General features: G+C 47.9%; 1 long non-coding RNA gene across 2 annotated transcripts; it reads right to left on the bottom strand.

Moving 5' to 3' along the window:
• Positions 1 to 3,898: 3,898 nt before the first annotated feature.
• LOC107277795 (uncharacterized) lies at positions 3,899 to 16,519 on the bottom strand. Of its 2 annotated transcripts, XR_010739726.1 has the most exons (4): positions 16,221 to 16,519; positions 16,037 to 16,113; positions 15,672 to 15,954; positions 3,899 to 4,276 (listed from the first exon to the last, which is right to left on the bottom strand). It is a non-coding gene; the product is annotated as an uncharacterized lncRNA (long non-coding RNA). The 2 variants fall into 2 exon arrangements; XR_001542997.3 differs by lacking the exon at positions 3,899 to 4,276 and having other exon boundaries at positions 15,536 to 15,954.

Raw genomic sequence — 16,519 nt, 5'->3', positions numbered from 1 at the left:
CTCGTTTGCAATAATGGCGATCGAGTTAGCTTACGTGCTGCTGAACAGTAAATAACACCTCGACGAACTAAAGGGTCCGGTGACAGTAGGTGCTGAGGTAGAGTGCGAACAAGCAGTCGTGGCAACTCGAGATAAAACTGAATAATGAGTAACTCTATAAATCATGCATGGGTGGATATGAGACCCTAATGATCACATAATATATGACGCACTGCAAACGCCGACGCCGGTGAGGTGAGATAAGCGAGGGTCGATGTGGTACAGTACAGTAGCATATTTAGGATTTTATAATTGATGTTCGATGAACTAATATATTTATAAAACAACAAATTATCTTATTATTATATAATATTGTAAAAAAATATAATATTATTAGTTATTGTATTACTTTTATATATACATAAAACTTAACTACATATTTCTTTTCTTATTATTTATATTATATATAAACTAATTTTGTATAAAATTATTTATTTATTGTTATAAATTAAAAAAATATATAACACTAACACCGTTATCGTTAGATCTAAGCACTACAACATAATATAAGACATTGAGAAAATCCCTTTTATACCCCTACAATTTTAACTAATCCCTTCTATGCCCCTGAATTTTGCTTACTTCCTTAGATGCCCCTAAAATTTGATGGGTTATATAAAGGATTGGGTAAATTTCATGGGTGTAAAAGGGATTGAGTTAGTTTTTAAGGGTATATATGGAATTTTCTCTAAGATATTTGTATTTATCTAAACTATACTCCCTTCCCCTTTTGAAAAAAAACTCTTCCCCTTGAGAAAAAGGAAAAAAAAAAAATCAATAGTAAATTTGTTCTATTTCTTCATGAAAAATTGACCCCCTCTGAAAGACTATCACTAGAAAACCTCTCTAAAATGTAAAAAAAAATATAACACACACTAAAAATTAGTATAAAAACAAACTAAATCATATTTCTATATCTAGATCTCATTATAATGCATGTGCAAATAGTGAAAGTCACAACTCATTTAAACAACATATATAGCACACTATAATAATTGGATTCGCAACAAGTGTCAGTCTTTAATTTATCTTTTATATATATATATATATATATATATATATATATATATATATATATATATATATATATATATATATATATATATATATATATATATATATATTAGAGAGAGAGAGAGAGCTACTATATGGCGCTCTTGGTGCTACGTACTATATGGCACCTGACACACACAAACTACACCCATGCACACTCAATTTAAACAAACCACATAGTTAATTTTTAACTCAGCGACCCACCACCCCACGCACACCCCACGCGAACTGATCTGGTGCAAGCTACACATTGAGTTATTTTTTAACTGTTAGCGAGATAGTCAATGTGTGTCTTGTGATCCAACAGTGTTTTGCACATTGAGTTATTTTTTAACTCGACGTACTGAGTTTATCTGGTATATATATTACGGATTCCCATTGTAGAAACCGTCCACCCACTCTTTCCTCTCCCTCTCCACGTTTTACGAATCAGCGACGGATTGTGGTTCCTCGTGGAGAGAAGAGGAACGGCGACGGCGGTTAGGGGATGAGAAGTGGCGGCGAGGCGGTTCCGGTGACGGCTTGGCGACGAGGAGGAGCAGCGGCGGCGGCGGTTCGGGGACGAGGAGAACCGGCATCAAGGAGGAGCGGCGGTGGCACGCCAGGCCTGATGGTGTCACATCCATGGTGGGTGCGGCATCGGCGGGCGTGAGGCGGATCCGGCACGGCACGGCATGGCTGCGGGCGTGGCGTTGGCGGGCGGGAGGTGCGGCGGCTCCACCTCTACAGCCGAGCGGCGGCGGGCGCAACGTTGGCGGATTCGGCACAGCACGGTTGCGGCCGAGGCGACGACGGACGACTGCGGGCTGGAGACGCAGCGGCTCGACCTCTATCGCTGATCTGGCGTGACGGTGGGCACGACGTCGGCGGATCTGGCGCGGCACGACTGCGAGCGCTGCGGCGACGGGCGACTACGGGTGGGAGGCGAGGAGGTGGCGCATGCGGCCGCCGCTCCGCGCCCCACGCGCACGAATCTGGCGTGGATCTTGCACGGGTGACGGCGGGCGCGGCCGTGATGGGCAACTGCGGGCAGGAGGCAAGGCGGTGGCGGATCCGGCCGCCACTCCGCCCCCATGCGCACGACGCGACCTCCGCAGCGGCGAGCTCGGACTTTGATGGATATGGAGGAGCAGCGGTGGCGGCCTCCATGGCGCGCCGCCGTCGATGTCTGGAGCAAGCGCCAATAAAAATTTAACCTATGCTATAGATTGTGAGGATGTATATGTTGAGTCAAAGTATTGTTGTCATACCAAGTTTGTTTGGTGCTCCATGGTGCCCGGGCACCACGATTGAAATTGAGTATATACCCAATTCAAATGTGTATGAAACTTTTTTAAATGTTTAGGTATATACATGCGTGTATGTGTGGCTATATATACCGTTGAATATTATCTAATACATGCGTGTATGTGTGTCATTTAGGTACATGAACTCTCAAAATTTATTTTCGAGTCTTTGAACCTGTTTGGATGTCATACAGATCCAAACGGGCTCTAACCCGCTCCGTGCACTAACATGGCATGCCACGATAGCGTCTGCGTGTCGGACCCACATGTCAATTCACATAGAAAAAATAAAATTAGAAGACATCATATCTTTTGTCCTCTCTACCTTAAAACCCCAAAAGAACTAGCTAGGACCCCGCGCGTTGCCGCGGATGAAGTGCCACTGTGTTAGTCGAATTTATATGATCTGGAACTTTTGTTCATGGTGTACAAATTAAAGGACTTGGTACGTAAGTTTGCAAGATTCAAAGGTGAAGTAGCTGATTCCCGAAAAACAAACCAAAGTTGTGACACAGATGAACATGGTATGGTGGTTTTAGATGTCAGTCATTTTGTTCTATACTCAAACAGTGACGGTAGACACTGAAGCTTATATGATAATTGAAAGTTGGGTAAAAATTCAAAATGTAACACGGTCAGGATTATTATATAACTGGAAGAAACTGAGTACAGTACACTATTATTTTGCCTTGGTCCTTTTGCAATGCACACAAACATGACCATTCTTTTCATGATATATTATTTTCGAGTCTATTTGCTATTTGTTATGTACATTCTTCTGAGTAGAATGACATGATAAATTAGCCTGATGTATATAATAGAGAAAGCATAGCTAACACCGGCACAACTCCTGGAATTGCAGCATGATAGGGGTAAAAGGTTAAAAACAGGGCAGCAGTTAGAGGTCATGTAAACATAGGTAATATTGACTGTCACTACGCACTGTAATACTCTCTATGTTTTTTAATAGATGATGCCGTTGACTTTTTCTTACATGTTTGACTATTTGTCTTATTCAAAAATTTTATACAAATGTATAAGATATAAATCACACTGTATACATATAAATCACACTTAAAGTACTATAAATAATAAAACAACTCATAATAAAATAAATTATAATTACATAATTTTTTTTAATAAGACGAATAGTCAAACATGTGAGAAAAAGTCAACGGCGTCATCTATTTAAAAAACGGAGGTAATAAGACATTAGCAAAAGGCAAACACCTTCGTGTTCCTAGAGAGATTGGTGTTTTGGGTAAACAGAAATATCTTCAGCACAACATTTCATAGAAGACTGAAATAACAGGTAGAATTTATCACTTCTTTGTGTAAAATGACAGATAAAACTACCACACTGAATAATTCTTTTTTTTTAAAAAAAAAGGAGAGCAGAAAATCAATATGTAAGAAACATAGAGCCTGTAGAGTGGCAAACTAAAATAGAGCACCTTTTTTTGTTTAACTGTAGATAGTGGTAAATATAATAAGAGCAATAATAAACCCAAAGCATCATATCATCCAAACAATCGGCACTGCCTAGTAAATGATTAATGAAAGTAACAATTTTTTAGATAATGGAAATGGGTTACATCTCCGGCCTCTGCCCGTAGGCACACAGCCAAAAAATTCAGACGTGCACAGAAAAGTTAAAAAAAGCGAGATGGGACAAACCCCCAACTTCTGCCGATGATATGATCTACTAAAATAATATTTTTTTCAAAATCACGTAGATTTTATCACGAAATTCTATAGGTACTACGCCATCCAAACTGGAATAAAAGTTACTTGACTGCTAATTCCAAGCGTGTAGCACCATTGCGCATAGTATCCTGTTGTTCTTGTGAAAGCATCATACACCAAGAGTGGAGCCAATTGAAACATATGAAGATAACCTGCATGATGTTAGGCATTTTTTTATGGTTAAAAACTATATCATTACGGCAACACCAAATTGACCAACATAAAGCACTAGCTCCAAACAAAATCATTTTTTTTTGTCTAAGCACTCCCCTTAGCCAGTAACAAAAATATCTTTTATATTGTGGGAAGGGGGAATGTTGAAGGCAAAAAGACACATCGCCAAGCAAAACGTGCAACATGACAGTCAAAGAAAAGATGTTGGATGGTCTCTTGTGTATTAAAAAACAACATTGATTATTTTCCCTCCAATTTCTCTTTATGAGATTATCTTTCGTCAAGATTACTTTTTTGTTAAAAATGCAAGGAGTGATATGGATATCTCGCCCTGAAGTTCCCCTCCCTTGCTCTAAATTCATAAAATAAATCGTCCGAAGAAATTGTTTAATTTAACCTAGAGATGAATCCCTAATTAATAAATGCAAATAATAATCGGAATCGGCATGTGGAATTTTTCTTGGATTCTACATGTCAAAATACGCTAACAGGATTTTTAGCGGAATTTTCAGAGCATTGGAAATAATTTTAACCAATTAAAAATGAGCATGTGCAACATATAAATCCCTGGGAAAATCCTTTTTCCTTTTTATCTTTTCTTTTCCCTCCTTTTTCCTTTTTTTTGGCCCGGCCCATTCCCTCCAGCGCCGGCCCGCTTCACCTCCCCTCCCCGAAGTCCATCCCACCTCCCCTCTCCTCCCGGGCGCCGACAGGTGGGGCCCACCTGTCGGTCGTCCCTAACCTCCGGCAGCCGCCACCATCCGCCGCCGAAACCGCCGCCCACGCCGCCGCTTCCTCCGCATCCGCGCCCCACTCCGCGCCCACACGTCCCCACGTCGCCGCCCCACGCCCTGCCCTCTCCCGTCCGCGCGCGCGTCCGCACGGACGGGATTCGATTTGAATCCTCTCCCCCTCTCTCTCCTCCTCCACCTCTCCACGTCGTCGCCGCGGAACCGCCGCTCCCGGCCACGTCCGGCCTCCCCACCTCTATATAACCGACCACCGCGCCTCTCTCCACCTTTTTCCCTCTTTCGCCGTCCGCCCCCGAGCTCCCTATCGCCCTAGCACCGTGCACCCACCCGCCGCCGCCATCTCCACCGCTCCGGCCGCCTCTAGCAGCCGCTAGGGTCGCCGCCGCACCCCGCCATCGGCGCCGCCGCGTCCGCCATCCCGAGGTCCACCTCGTCCGCCGTTCTCCCGTCCAATTCCATCGCCGGAGCTCGCATCTCCTCGCACTCCGGTGAGCTTCCACCATAGCTGCCGCCGTCGGCCATGGCTCTCGCTCGCCGTGGACACCTTCTCTCCATCTAACCTCTCTCACTTCCTCTCTTAGGGTGTCCCGGAGCTCGGCCGCCGTTCACCGTCGCCCTCCGGTCGCTCACCGTCGCCGTTTGCCGTCGTATCCTCCCGCGCCGGCCGAACCCCGGTGAGAACTCCCTCCCCTTCTCTTCCTCTCGCGCGCGCCGCCGCTCCCCGCATGCGCTTCGCCGTGAAGCGCCGTCGCCTGCATCGCCGGCCGCCGCCGTCGGTGGCCGCTTGCCGCCGCCGCCCTCACCATAACCGGCCGGCCGGCTTGAAGCCGAGCCGGACCGACCGGGCGCCTCGCCGCTTTCCCCCCCCCTTGTGACGCTGCCCGGTGGGTCCCGCCTGCCAGCCGCCCCCTCTCCCTCTCTCTTGTGCCTCTGTCCAGTGGGGCCCGCATGTCGGCGCCGCCCCACCCCTTGCTGACGTCAGCCCTGGGGCAATATTGCGCAATAAATTGATTAAGGCTTTTCTTTAATAGTAAAAACATAGAGAATCTTCTAAAAATCATATCTAATTCATCCGAGCTCCGATTAAATCCATTCAAGTCTCAGTAAATTCATAAAAATGTGTAGAATCCATTAAAAATGGCTTTGTTCTCTGTTTCAGTAGTCTTATAGCATGTTTTGCTTGTGTGCTTTGTTTGTCGCGTAGATTTCGGTCGGTTCGTCGATCCGTGGTTTCTCGAAGACGTTGCTGTGGTCTCATCAGTGCGAGAGCAAGGCAAGTCATGCAATACAATTGATCATATTGTACCCAATTTACAAATATCCCGCATTTCTATTAAATATTGCATTGTTTTACAATATCATGTGGGATGGGTCCTATTACTCAGCCATATATTGTTTACCTTATGCCATTGATAACGTGAGTATTAAAATGACTAGATGTTGGTTTAGGAGATGCTTAGCCATGCTTAGTTCAACTAGTGCACAAAGGGGGATCACATTAAAGCATAGACTTGATTATTGGCATAGCTTTGATTTAGTGCCACCGTAATGGTGTTGGTTAATTAAAATACACGTCATGGTGGGCTGTGGGTGCATGGTCTTGCTAGTCGCACCCATGGCATTTAAGGACCGGTTCGCGGGATGCCCTGGAAGAATTTATCGTACTTACCACAAGCCAGCGTGGGCAACGGCTGGGCTTGTAGTGTAGCTTTTCTCTAGCCGACGTACCCAGGCGAGGGTGGGCGTGATGGAGTTGGGTCGGCCGGGGTGTCCGGTTGATCGGCTTCCGGATTCACCGCGGCATGAAAGGGGGGCTGCCCGTTGCCTGCTGGGGACGGGGGCGAACCCTAAGGTGTGGTGCGATCGGTTAGAGGGGGTTATGCGAAGGGTCCTGTCACGACCTCTTTCCGGTATGTCGTGGTGGCATGTCGGCGCACGGGAACGTGTCGTGGGGCTGTGTCTTGTGGGTACAGTTGTACACCTCTGATCAGAGTAAAACTATTCGAATAGCCGTGCCCGCGGTTATGGGCGGTCGACCAGATTCACCGTGATTAGTTTCACCCTAGTTAGCTTTTGGAACTGATTAGTTCAGGTGGTGGTTTGGGCCTGTTGCAACGTGGTGTAACGTTGGACAGTGATTGGTTAATATGGATTAATTACTACAACTGTTTTACTGTTTTCAACTACTGCTTTGAAATGCCGACTTTATGCAAAAGAACCTTTATCCTCCCTTGGATATATCTTGCATCATACCTCCTCTTCCGGTATGACTTGCTGAGTACAGTGGGTAGTACTCAGTCTTGCTCTCTTTTCCCCCACACCAGAGTTGAAGTCCTTCTCAGTTGAAGATGTCTCGAAGAGGTTGGTTTCGTCGCTGCCGTCAAGGATGCCTGTGGAATGGAGTCGCCCACTGCAGGAGTCAAGTCTTCAGGCTTAGCTCGCTTTTATCTTTTTCCGCCGCATTTGTAATCTTTTATATTTTTGTAAGACGTGGATCTGTATGTCAACAATTGTCGTTTGTGTACCCTGGCTGGTCCTGGACAGGGGTTTAATGCACATTCAGCTTAGAAATTCTGGTCCGTGAATTTCTGGGCGTGACAAGTTGGTATCAGAGCCGACCTTGACCGTAGGACAAGCCAAATGGAAACCCTAAGAGCTCTCTTAAACCTTTTCATCTGCATATGCTTTTTGCACTTGGATTTGTTTCGGGAAAAATTTGGGGTTTTGCCTCTTTGGTTTGTGGGAAAAATCTTGGTCGTTCGTTCGGATCGGATCCTTAAAATTAGCTCGGTCTAGGGTTTTAGAAAAATTTTATTTGGAGTTTATTTGACAGTCAGTTGGGAATTTATCGGGTGATATGCATTAGGTCGTGTCTATGTTCGATGGGGCAATTTTATGCGCATCATTTTCCATGCAACTAGTTTATGCATTAAGCTATGGTTTAGTCAGTCGCATTAGTGTCTTTATCCGGGTTCATGAAAAATGTTCTATGCATAAAAATCATCATGCTCGGCGAGTTACTTGAGTCATTTGTTGCTTTATTTAATTTGGTTTTGAGCATGTGTTGGTTCCTATCCCTCTGTACTCTTTAGATGTCAGACCTATTCTCCGATCGCAAGCGCTGCTCCAAGCTTCAGAGTCGCCGCCCTTAGCTTTATCGTCTTCTTAGTTTTGTTTGCTTGCTAGTTTCCGTGCTTAGGTTTGTTGCTTGTGGGTTAGTCAGCAGTCGATATCATGTGTCAGTGGTATGGCTGCCTTTATTAGGAGTTGCGTGCCTCTTTTTCAGTGTTTTAATCAAGATTAAGATAATTGCCCTTAAACTTATAACAAAGATTAGCTTCCGAGCCATCTGTTTTCTTCCTTTCTCTTATTTCTACCTATCCTCGTCCAGATGGTGAAGACAAGGAATGATCCCCGTGACTCCAGCGACGCCAGGGGCAGCGAAGAGCAGACCGATGGAGCTCATGTCAGTGGTGCATCTGACAGCAGTTCATCTCCACCGCTCGGGAACCCAACGGTCACTCAAATGATGACAATGATGATGCAACAGATGCAGCAACATCACCATCAGGTGTTGCAACAGGTGCAGCAGAACCAGCGGTTTGCTCCTCCACCATCACACCTGTCCAAACTGTTAGACTTTCTTCGTATCCAGCCACCCACTTTCTCAAGCACCACCAACCCAATGGAGGCCAACGACTGGCTCCGTGTTGTTGAGAAGAAGCTGAACCTTTTGCAATGCAACGACCGAGAGAAGGTTGCTTTTGCTACACATCAATTGCAAGGTCCTGCTTCTGCCTGGTGGGATAACTACGTGGTGACCCGTCCAGATGCAACGAAGGTTACTTGGGTAGAGTTTTGTCAAAACTTTAGGAAGGCACAGATTCCTGAAGGGATTATGGCACAACAGAAGAGGGAGTTCCGTGCATTGCAACAAGGAACCAGAACGGTTACAGAGTACCTGCACGAGTTCAACCGCCTCGCGCACTACGCTCCTGAGGACGTGCGCACCGATGCTGAGAAGCAGGAGAAGTTTTTGTTTGGGCTCGACGATGAATTGACCAACCAGCTAATCTCCGGAGTCTATGAGGACTTTGAGAAGCTTGTGGACAAGGCTATCCACCAGGAAGAGCAACGCAACAAAATGGACCGAAAAAGAAAGGCAGCTCAGATCAGCTTTCCTCAGGGGAACAATCAGAAGCCTCGCTTCATGACGGGACAGCTAGGTGGGCCTTCCACCCTGATCGTCTGTCAGCACCGTCCCTATCACCCGAGTAACTTCAACAACGATTACAACGGTGGCAGTCACAACAACAGTAAGCAGCACAACCACAACTCGACTCCACCCCCACTAATGGCACCAGCTCAGTCAGATCCGCCAGCTGTGTCAGCTCAGTCAGAACAACCCAAGAAGGGGGCTGTAGGAAAGCCAGGACCCTGCTTCAACTGTGGCAAGCACGGCCACTTTGCTAGCAAGTGTTCGAAGCTGAATCGCACTAGACCCAGGTTCATCCAGGCCCGCGCCAATCATGTGTCTGCAGAGGAAGCACAGGCAGCATCAGATGTCGTGCTGGGCACGTTTCCAGTGAACTCATATCCAGCAACAGTTCTTTTTGATTCGGGTGCCTCGCATTCTTTCATTTCCAAGAGATTTGCTGGGACACATGGATTATCGGTAATGGAACTTAAAATACCGATGCAGGTTCATACCTCTGGAAATGACATGAAGACATCACACTATTGCCCCTCAGTGACTATAGAGATCAAGAGGTCACAATTTCTATCCAACCTCATCCTTCTCGAATCCAAAGACCTGGATGTCATTCTCGGAATGGATTGGTTGACCAGACACAAGGGGGTGATTGACTGCGCAGGCCGCACCATCACCCTAACCAACGACAAAGGGGAGAAGATCACCTTCCGTTCTCCAGTGTCACAGAAGTCCGTAGCGAGTCTGAATCAGGCTGCTATTGAGGGTCAGACAGAAACAGTGGAGAAAAGTCCCAGGAAGTTGGAGGATATTCCTATAGTACAAGAATATCCTGAGGTATTTCCTGAAGACCTCACTACAATGCCACCGAAGAGAGAAATCGAGTTCCGAATTGATCTGGCACCCGGAACTGCTCCAATTTACAAGAGGCCGTACAGAATGGCAGCTAATGAGCTAGCAGAGGTCAAAAAGCAAGTTGATGAACAGCTGCAGAAAGGGTACATTCGACCGAGTACTTCACCTTGGGGTGCTCCGGTTATCTTTGTGGAGAAGAAAGACAAGACTAAGAGGATGTGCGTTGATTATCGGGCCCTTAATGAGGTCACAATCAAGAACAAATATCCGTTGCCAAGAATTGATGACCTGTTTGATCAGCTAAAAGGAGCTAAGGTGTTTTCCAAGATAGACCTGCGATTAGGCTATCATCAGTTGAGAATTCGGGAAGAGGATATTCCCAAGACAGCCTTCATCACTCGGTATGGGTTGTTTGAGTGCACGGTTATGTCATTTGGACTCACCAATGCACCGGCTTTCTTCATGAACTTGATGAACAAAGTGTTTATGGAGTTTCTTGACAAGTTTGTCGTGGTATTCATTGACGACATACTTGTGTATTCAAAATCAGAAGAGGAACATGAGCATCATCTTCGTCTGGTACTCGAGAAATTGAAGGAGCACCAGTTATATGCCAAGTTTAGCAAGTGTGACTTCTGGTTATCGGAGGTCAAATTTCTGGGTCACGTCATTTCTGCTCAAGGCGTGGCAGTGGATCCATCAAATGTGGAATCAGTTACAAAGTGGACCCCACCAAAGACAGTTTCTCAAATCCGGAGTTTTCTTGGACTTGCGGGCTATTACCGTCGGTTCATCGAAAATTTCTCCAAGATTGCCAGGCCCATGACACAGTTGCTAAAGAAAGATGAAAAATTCAAGTGGTCAGCTGAGTGCAACCAAAGTTTTGAAGAACTCAAGAAGAGGTTAGTCTCTGCACCAGTTCTAATTTTGCCAGATCAGACAAAAGACTTCCAAGTCTACTGTGATGCATCTCGCCAAGGGTTGGGATGTGTGTTGATGCAAGAAGGCAGAGTGGTCGCATACGCTTCGCGACAGTTGCGTCCACAAGAGACCAATTACCCCACTCATGACCTTGAGTTGGCAGCAGTGGTTCATGCTCTGAAAATCTGGCGGCACTATCTTATTGGCAACCGCTGTGAAGTATACACTGATCACAAGAGTCTGAAGTACATCTTCACTCAGCCTGACTTGAATCTCCGACAGCGAAGATGGCTGGAGTTAATTAAAGATTATGACATGGGGATACATTATCATCCAGGCAAAGCAAATGTGGTAGCAGATGCTTTGAGCAGGAAAAGCTATTGCAATGCCTTATGCACTGAAGACATGTGTGGCAAATTGCAGCAAGATCTTGAGCACCTAAATTTGGGCATCGTGGAACACGGGTACGTAGCTGCCCTAGAGGCACGGCCTACGCTCGTGGATCAAGTCAGAGCAGCTCAAGTAAATGATCCTGAAATAGCTGAGCTGAAAAAGAATATGAGGGTTGGAAAAGCTCGAGATTTCCATGAGGATGAGCATGGCACAATCTGGTTGGGAGAAAGATTGTGTGTGCCTGACGACAAAGAACTGAAGGATCTCATACTCACAGAAGCTCATCAAACTCAGTATTCAATTCATCCCGGCAGTACTAAAATGTACCAGGACCTCAAAGAGAAATTCTGGTGGGTCAGCATGAGAAGAGAGATAGCCGAATTCGTCGCACTTTGCGATGTTTGTCAGCGAGTCAAAGCAGAACATCAGAGGCCCGCAGGACTGCTACAACCCCTTCAGATCCCGGAATGGAAATGGGAAGAAATCGGAATGGATTTCATAACAGGTTTGCCCAGGACATCGTCGGGGCACGATTCAATCTGGGTGGTCGTGGATCGACTCACCAAAGTTGCTCATTTCATTCCAGTACACACTACCTATACTGGAAAAAGGTTGGCAGAGCTTTATCTTTCAAGAATCATGTGTTTGCATGGGGTACCTAAGAAGATTGTATCTGATCGAGGAAGTCAATTCACTTCAAAGTTCTGGCAGAAACTGCAAGAAGAATTGGGGACTCGTTTGAATTTCAGCACGGCTTATCATCCGCAAACAGATGGTCAGACCGAGCGAGTAAATCAAATCTTGGAAGATATGTTGAGAGCTTGTGCACTTGACTTTGGTGGAGCCTGGGATAAAAGTCTACCGTATGCGGAATTCTCTTACAACAACAGCTATCAGTCCAGTTTGCAAATGGCACCGTTTGAAGCATTGTACGGACGAAAGTGCTGCACACCACTTTTCTGGGATCAAACAGGTGAGCGCCAACTGTTTGGGACAGAAGTGTTAACCGAAGCAGAGGAGAAAGTCAGGACCGTCAGGGAAAGACTGCGAATCGCCCAGTCTCGGCAGAAGAGTTATGCTGATAACCGCCGAAGAGAGCTTACTTTCGAAGCAGGGGATTATGTGTACCTTCGTGTCACTCCGCTCCGGGGAGTACACCGGTTCCAGACGAAAGGCAAATTGGCACCACGCTTTGTGGGACCATACAGGATTTTGGAACGCAGAGGTGAAGTCGCTTACCAGCTAGAGCTTCCATCTAATATGGTTGGTATCCACGATGTGTTTCATGTATCTCAATTGAAGAAGTGTTTGAGGGTACCTAAGGAACAAGCTAGCTCAGAGCACATTGACATCCAGGAAGATCTGACTTATGTGGAGAAGCCGATTCGTATCCTCGAGACCAGTGAGAGAAGGACCAGAAACAAGGTGATCAGGTTTTGCAAAGTTCAGTGGAGCCACCACTCGGAAGAAGAGGCCACCTGGGAAAGAGCCGCTCATCCGCACCTCTTTGCCAACTCTTCCGAATCTCGGGGTCGAGATTCCGTTTAAGGGGGGTAGGTTTGTCTCGCCCTGAAGTTCCCCTCCCTTGCTCTAAATTCATAAAATAAATCGTCCGAAGAAATTGTTTAATTTAACCTAGAGATGAATCCCTAATTAATAAATGCAAATAATAATCGGAATCGGCATGTGGAATTTTTCTTGGATTCTACATGTCAAAATACGCTAACAGGATTTTTAGCGGAATTTTCAGAGCATTGGAAATAATTTTAACCAATTAAAAATGAGCATGTGCAACATATAAATCCCTGGGAAAATCCTTTTTCCTTTTTATCTTTTCTTTTCCCTCCTTTTTCCTTTTTTTTGGGCCCGGCCCATTCCCTCCAGCGCCGGCCCGCTTCACCTCCCCTCCCCGAAGTCCATCCCACCTCCCCTCTCCTCCCGGGTGCCGACAGGTGGGGCCCACCTGTCGGTCGTCCCTAACCTCCGGCAGCCGCCACCATCCGCCGCCGAAACCGCCGCCCACGCCGCCGCTTCCTCCGCATCCGCGCCCTACTCCGCGCCCACACGTCCCCACGTCGCCGCCCCACGCCCTGCCCTCTCCCGTCCGCGCGCGCGTCCGCACGGACGGGATTCGATTTGAATCCTCTCCCCCTCTCTCTCCTCCTCCACCTCTCCACGTCGTCGCCGCGGAACCGCCGCTCCCGGCCACGTCCGGCCTCCCCACCTCTATATAACCGACCACCGCGCCTCTCTCCACCTTTTTCCCTCTTTCGCCGTCCGCCCCCGAGCTCCCTATCGCCCTAGCACCGTGCACCCACCCGCCGCCGCCATCTCCACCGCTCCGGCCGCCTCTAGCAGCCGCTAGGGTCGCCGCCGCACCCCGCCATCGGCGCCGCCGCGTCCGCCATCCCGAGGTCCACCTCGTCCGCCGTTCTCCCGTCCAATTCCATCGCCGGAGCTCGCATCTCCTCGCACTCCGGTGAGCTTCCACCATAGCTGCCGCCGTCGGCCATAGCTCTCACTCGCCGTGGACACCTTCTCTCCATCTAACCTCTCTCACTTCCTCTCTTAGGGTGTCCTGGAGCTCGGCCGCCGTTCACCGTCGCCCTCCGGTCGCTCACCGTCACCGTTTGCCGTCGTACCCTCCCACGCCGGCCGAACCCCGGTGAGAACTCCCTCCCCTTCTCTTCCTCTCGCGCGCGCTGCCGCTCCCCGCATGCGCTTCGCCGTGAAGTGCCGTCGCCTGCATCGCCGGCCGCCGCCGTCGGTGGCCGCTTGCCGCCGCCGCCCTCGCCATAACCGGCCGGCCGGCTTGAAGCCGAGCCGGACCGACCGGGCGCCTCGCCGCTTCCCCCCCCTTGTGACGCTGCCCGGTGGGTCCCGCCTGCCAGCCGCCCCCTCTCCCTCTCTCTTGTGCCTCTGTCCAGTGAGGCCCGCATGTCGGCGCCGCCCCACCCCTTGCTGACGTCAGCCCTGGGGCACTATTGCGCAATAAATTGATTAAGGCTTTTCTTTAATAGTAAAAACACAGAGAATCTTCTAAAAATCATATCTAATTCATCCGAGCTCCGATTAAATCCATTCAAGTCTCAGTAAATTCATAAAAATGTGTAGAATCCATTAAAAATGGCTTTGTTCTCTGTTTCAGTAGTCTTATAGCATGTTTTGCTTGTGTGCTTTGTTTGTCGCGTAGATTTCGGTCGGTTCGTCAATCCGTGGTTTCTCGAAGACGTTGCTGTGGTCTCATCAGTGCGAGAGCAAGGCAAGTCATGCAATACAATTGATCATATTGTACCCAATTTACAAATATCCCGCATTTCTATTAAATATTGCATTGTTTTACAATATCATGTGGGATGGGTCCTATTACTCAGCCATATATTGTTTACCTTATGCCATTGATAACGTGGGTATTAAAATGACTAGATGTTGGTTTAGGAGATGCTTAGCCATGCTTAGTTCAACTAGTGCACAAAGGGGGATCACATTAAAGCATAGACTTGATTATTGGCATAGCTTTGATTTAGTGCCACCGTAATGGTGTTGGTTAATTAAAATACACGTCATGGTGGGCTGTGGGTGCATGGTCTTGCTAGTCGCACCCATGGCATTTAAGGACCGGTTCGCGGGATGCCCTGAAAGAATTTATCGTACTTACCACAAGCCAGCGTGGGCAACGGCTGGGCTTGTAGTGTAGCTTTTCTCTAGCCGACGTACCTAGGCGAGGGTGGGCGTGATGGAGTTGGGTCGGCCGGGGTGTCCGGTTGATCGGCTTCCGGATTCACCGCGGCACGAAAGGGGGGCTGCCCGTTGCCTGCTGGGGACGGGGGCGAACCCTAAGGTGTGGTGCGATCGGTTAGAGGGGGTTATGCGAAGGGTCCTGTCACGGCCTCTTTCCGGTATGTCGTGGTGGCATGTCGGCGCACAGGAACGTGTCGTGGGGCTGTGTCTTGTGGGTACAGTTGTACACCTCTGATCAGAGTAAAACTATTCGAATAGCCGTGCCCGCGGTTATGGGCGGTCGACCAGATTCACCGTGATTAGTTTCACCCTAGTTAGCTTTTGGAACTGATTAGTTCAGGTGGTGGTTTGGGCCTGTTGCAACGTGGTGTAACGTTGGACAGTGATTGGTTAATATGGATTAATTACTACAACTGTTTTACTGTTTTCAACTACTGCTTTGAAATGCCGGCTTTATGCAAAAGAACCTTTATCCTCCCTTGGATATATCTTGCATCATACCTCCTCTTCCGGTATGACTTGCTGAGTACAGTGGGTAGTACTCAGTCTTGCTCTCTTTTCCCCCACACCAGAGTTGAAGTCCTTCTCAGTTGAAGATGTCTCGAAGAGGTTGGTTTCGTCGCTGCCGTCAAGGATGCCTGTGGAATGGAGTCGCTCGCTGCAGGAGTCAAGTCTTCAGGCTTAGCTCGCTTTTATCTTTTTCCGCCGCATTTGTAATCTTTTATATTTTTGTAAGACGTGGATCTGTATGTCAACAATTGTCGTTTGTGTACCCTGGCTGGTCCTGGACAGGGGTTTAATGCACATTCAGCTTAGAAATTCTAGTCCGTGAATTTCTGAGCGTGACAAGTGATATGGATATATACCTGAAACTGACGAATGAAAGAGGATACGGAGCAGCACGGACAGGGATCGAGCTAGTTGGACAACCGTTAGCAGCTAGCTGAGTGAAATTGGCCGGTTCAGTAAGAAAATTAAGTAGAGTATGTGGATTTGGAGACAGCAGTAACCTGCATGCATTCCCTGTCCGTGAGGAGAAGGAGTGCGTACCAGACGAAAGGCGGCGGCAGCTGCTGGATCGCCGAAGAGACGAGGGCGGCGGTCGGCTGCGGCGCTTGCCCGATGGCTCCGTGAGCAGGCAGATGCCGCCGGCTAGCTCCGTGGCGACGCTGGTCCGGCGAGGGCGGCGAAGATGGCGCCGCGATTTCCCTCGCTGGCTCGACAAGAAAGCGGCGACGCTGGCCGCAGGCTCCGCAAGAAGGCGGTGTCGGCGCCGACGAACCTCACGAGGAGGCGATGAAGATTTGGGGATTTTGGGACGATGGGTGCGCTGATTGGTTAGGAGCGAT

Source organism: Oryza sativa, chromosome 2 (genome assembly GCF_034140825.1).
Source record: "Oryza sativa Japonica Group chromosome 2, ASM3414082v1".
NCBI lineage: Eukaryota > Viridiplantae > Streptophyta > Magnoliopsida > Poales > Poaceae > Oryza > Oryza sativa.
This window is presented reverse-complemented; position numbering and strand designations above follow the sequence as displayed.